Below are 5,270 nucleotides of genomic sequence, written 5' to 3' on the forward strand. Positions count from 1 at the left end.
TGCCTTCGGCTCAGGTCATGATCCTGGAGTCCCGGGATCGAGTCCCGCATCGGGCTCCCTGCTCAGCGAGGAGCCTGCTTCTCCCTCTGACCCTCCCCCCTCTCATGAGCTCTCTCTCTCTCTCAAATAAATAAATAAAATCTTTAAAATAAATAAATAAATAAAAAATAAATAACTTGCACTCTACATGCTATGGACTATGCTGTGTGCTCTCCAAATCCGTATGTTGACGCCCGAATCCTAATCATTTCAGAATCTGACTCTATTTGGAGATTGGCCCTTTACAGAGGTGAGTAAATTAAAATGAGGCTATTGGTGTGGGCCCTAATCCAATTTGACTGTTGTCTTTATAAGACATGTGCAAGCCAAGGAGATGAGCTTCAGAAGAAATCAACCCGGTGGATGGCTTTATCTTAGACTCTCAGGCTCCAGAACTGTGAGTAGAAACTTCTGTGGTTTAAGCCACCCAATCTGTGGTACCGTTATGGCAGCCCTAGAAATTTAACACGTTACTTAAGATGATGGCTCAGGGATTAAAATCAGGTGTATTTAGACCCACTTGCTGTGATTTTAATTACTATTTTATATAGACCTTCCCAGAAGATATTTCTGAATTTTTTTAGGAAGCCCAAGGAGAATGCATGTTCTTTCAAGATTATTTCAAAGGCAGGTGCACAACAGACAAGGAGGAAAACACAGTCAGGAAATAAAGCTGTCTTGGTGGACCCTCAGGTACACCTGAATGACTCAATTTCCATAACAAGCTTGACTATTGCAGGTGGGGCACTCAGTTATGGTCAGGAAAAAGCATATTAATTAAATGCTAGGCTCTGGAGTAAAATCCAGGTTTCCCTACTTACTAGTTGTATTATAGTGGGCAATTTGTCTCTAAGTTTCCTTATTCTCTTATCTATAAAATGGGGATAATAGTATCAGCCCATGGGGTGGGGGTGAGATTTATGAAGAGGTGCAATGCAATCAGAATGATACCTAATTTACTATAAGCATTCAATAGATATTAGTTAATATTATTTATAAAGCAACAACCTGTACCTATTGAGAAAGCCAGGGATGGGGGTGATAGTTGCTGCCTTGTTTCTCTTGCTCTGTATTTGCAAAACCTAGTAGGCTATGAAGAAATAGTTGTTGTTGAATGAAATCTACCTACATCTGTGAGAAACCAACTGGAAAGCACATTGTCAAAATGAGATATACAAATCATAAGAGACTGAGATAGAAGATGAGTTCAGTGGTTTTCCCTATCTTGTCACTACTGTGTCTCTTTTCCCTTTGTTCCGAATGTTCCACAGAGCTACCCTGCTTGTGGTGGCTGGTTTGGCCCTAGGCCAAATGGAGAGAGCAGCATGCACAGAATTATCTAAAAAGGTAGCCCCTCATTGTGTCTGGCAACAAATCTTCTCTTTTGATCTGCCTTCCTCGGGAAATGAGAAAGAAACAAATCAGCGTAGATGCAGTATAAGGCACAGGGAGGCTATCAACTTCTCCATATAATCAGTTCAGGCAAGGATCACCGTTCTTTCCAGCAAGGACAGTCTCTGCAAGTTCAAAAAGCTTTCAGAACAGAGACTGAGCACATATAACTCCTCGGGGGCACATATAACTCCACCTCTTTGGTGGTAGAACTATCTGGAAGGACAAAAAAAAAAAAAATCCTTCAAACCAAGGAGATGCACCGGCTAATTGCTGGAAGCCTGAGAGCAGGCAAGCAGGTGAACCGTTTGAGGTCTGACAAGTGTTTCATAAGGTGAGTTGGCTCCATGTGTAAAGAAAACATGATCACCTTGAGAAAGTGTTACTGCCAGAAATGTTCTTGTTCTCTGATGATTAACATGGTTATTATTTATCCTTTTTGTGATTACCCTTGAATATGTGACATAGCTCCTTTGCCATCAAAAGAAACACTGTTTTTACATTCCAGTGAGAACCTAAGAAGGGTTTAATTACTATCCATGGCATCTGCTTATTTGAGTTGTCTTATGAATAATCATGTAGACCAACACATCCAGATGGCCAGGCTGTCTTCCTTTTTCTGTCTTTCTCTCCCTTTCTCATGATTAAAGTCATTTTATTTTATGTCCAGGAAAGTCACTTATGGAAAGGTGATTGGGGATGTGACTCCAAATGCCCAAGACAATATGGAAAAATAAATCATAGTAACAGGAGAGCACACAACATTCACGCTGATCAGTTAGTGGACATTTGCCTCACTGTAGTAGGGTATTACTGACTAATCAAATAGCCCTTTGCTTCTGGGCAGAATCATCCCTTTACCACAAATGGGAAACTTTGTTTACCCATGCCTTAGAGGTAGGAGAGGTTTGATTTAGAAGACGTAAAATCATATCTGATGAGAAGTAATTTGCAGATGGCTTACTCTGTGAAGACTCAAATAACTGCAAAAATTACAAAACTATCACTAATTCATATTGATATATATGTACCACAAGCTGTTTTCTAAATAACACACAGACCAGGACATGTTACTTGGTACCCTTCTCAAAAGAAAGTGGAGAGGGTTGTTCATAATTGAATATCTCAAATACATTTAGGAAACATTATCTATCATATATCTTTTAGAGATTCACAATAAGACCTAGAAGTTTTATAGTAATTGGTTTAAACCTATTCAGTATAGGTCCCTAAACTCTTTGACCTTGGAACATTTTTGTTTTTGTTGTTGTTGCTTTTACAAAAGTCCTACAGAATGCCAGCTCTGTGGATCTCATTTGGGAAAGATGGCCTTATATATGTAAGCTTACTTCTGTAGACTCCTAAGACATGCTTTTCTTTACGATGGTGCATTTTAAACTCCAGTCATTTAGAACTGTATTTGCCTCCTTTGGATGACCATGCTGCTTTCCAAACCAGTCACAGGGGCAGAGGGCATCCAGCTAAATGCATCTACCAAATAGTCTTAGAGAATTAGCCTCACTTCTAGATAGAGCAATATTTTATGGTGTCCAAAGTAATAAAGTGGTCTATTCTCAATGCAGCACCAATACAGTAGTTACTTCTCACATAGGCTAAAGATTAACAGCGGGACTTGGGTGGATTTATAGGGCAGGTTATTATGCCCTGAAAATAAGAGGGTGTTACTAATTCTCTTTCCCCTGCTTTAATAGACTGACAGCCTCCTGGGCTCCCAGGAGCTTCATGAGACAAATAACTCTCTAAATAAACCACCCAAGAGCAGGGGAACTTGGAGGGGACCCTGCTCTCTGTGACCTATCCCTGCTCAGTGCTGCGAAGGAAAGCAGCAAAAACAGGTTATCAAACAGTGCTTCTAAGAGTATGCAATAAACTTCCAGTATCTACCCCAGAGGAATTTGTGGTTGAGTGGGCAACTGGAAAGTCCACCCTTCAGCCACTGCCCTGTACTCATTAGACTCTCCTGGGACTATCTATAGTCATTGACAATCTGTTTCCATCTCAGGACCAGTCCATAGTGTCTGAATCAACTTGCAGCTCTTAATGTCTTCTTTTGCACCCTTAGGAGATACCCTGAGGGATACAAATCCCAGAGACACAGAAATAACCCTGAATTCTACAGTGCGAAGCTGAAGGGCTGACTTCACCATGTCTCCCTTTGTTGTATCAACTACTGGGGCCCCAGTTCAGATTATTGGGTTTCAAACTTCCATTGGTCTGGTCAGGGGTTTTTGAATCAATCATCAAATAGGAAACTGCCTGCATGGTATACTTTGAAGGATTTTGAAGATGGGCCTCCTGTTTAAATAACTATGGTATGCCCCTGAGCCACCTGAAATATCTGAATTCAATATTAATCCTAAAACATTTAAAGAAGGCTAAAATAGCAATAGATATTTAAAAATAATTTCAATAATATTATCTTATAGTAATTTGTGATCATCTGAATAATGATTTGTAATTCTTGTTACAACCTAGCATTTGATTTTGGGTGTTATAGAAGGTACAGGACATTACGATGATCTAGTTCAAGTTTTCAATCAGATTCTTGAGAGAAACATACATTGTGCTGTTAAAGCCAGCACATCCTCTGGAGATACCTATCACATCCCCTCCATCGCATTCCAACGCCCTGATCACGCAGTAACGTAGAAGTCAGGGCATTTCATTGGACCAGGTGTATGTGGGAGGCAGTGTGAGTTGTGTTTAGGGTCAGGACTCTGAGCACACTGCCTGCATTTAATCTTGGCTCTGCCACTAGCAAGAACTAAGTTGGACCTCTCTGAGTCTCAACTTTCTCATCTGTTAAATGGGTTAAATATTAAAAATTAGGGGTGCCTGGCTAGCTCAGTCGGTAGAGTGTGTAACTCTCTTGAACTTGAGGTTGTAAGTTCGAATCCCACATTGGATGTAGAGATTACTTAAAAAAATAGAATAAAATATTAAAAATTATTGTTAAGAAGAAGAATAACAAAATCTCCTATTTCATATGCTTGGTATGAGGACTTGATAAGTTAATAAGGGTAAAGGGCTTAGAACAGTGTCCAGCATATACCAATTTTTCAATAAATGCTAATTTCTTGGCATTTAGCCCTAATTTAATTTTTAAAGGCCCTACTGAAGTAGCTATCGTGATACCCAATTTATAGAGAAATGGGAACTCAAGCAGGTTGTCACTTCCCCAGGGTCACATAGTCAAATAATAGAGCTAAAATTCAAATCCATTTTCTCGAGCTCTGAAAACCCCTGCTTTTATCCACGACACTGAACTATATCAGTTTAAATCCTACTGCACTTAATGGCTGAAGTACTTCATATTTCTAATTCTACTCCAGGGACCTTAACAACAATTCCATAAATGAATATATGGTTGCACAGGATGCAGAAGCCACGCATACTTAGTGATACTGTACTATCAACTAGAGGAGTTACTTAGGAGCCAAGGAGATTGACTATGTATATCCAAGTTGTTTTCATCATGACAAACACATACCTTTTACTCCTTGCTCCCCTCCCTGTGGCCACAGGAGAATGCCTTTTTCATATCCTCTGTTGTAGGGTGCCAGCTTCTGTGTTGTGAAGTCCTTCACTGCATTTGCACTGAGGCTCTTCTTCCCATTTTCCTGTTCCCAGGAGACATTGGGCTCCTTTGATGGTGGCTTTGGTTTAAGAACACTCAGGTTGCCTTGCCTAACTTTGCATAGAACTGCACATTGTCTAGGTTGCTTCTCTTCCACTGCTTCTCTTTCACTTTCCTTTCTTCCACTCAACCTGTTCCTTCCTTCCTTCCTTCCTTCCTTCCTTCCTTCCTTCCTTCCTTC

Source organism: Mirounga leonina, unplaced genomic scaffold (genome assembly GCF_011800145.1).
Source record: "Mirounga leonina isolate KUSES-001 unplaced genomic scaffold, KU_Mleo_1.0 Mir_151, whole genome shotgun sequence".
Taxonomy (NCBI): domain Eukaryota; kingdom Metazoa; phylum Chordata; class Mammalia; order Carnivora; family Phocidae; genus Mirounga; species Mirounga leonina.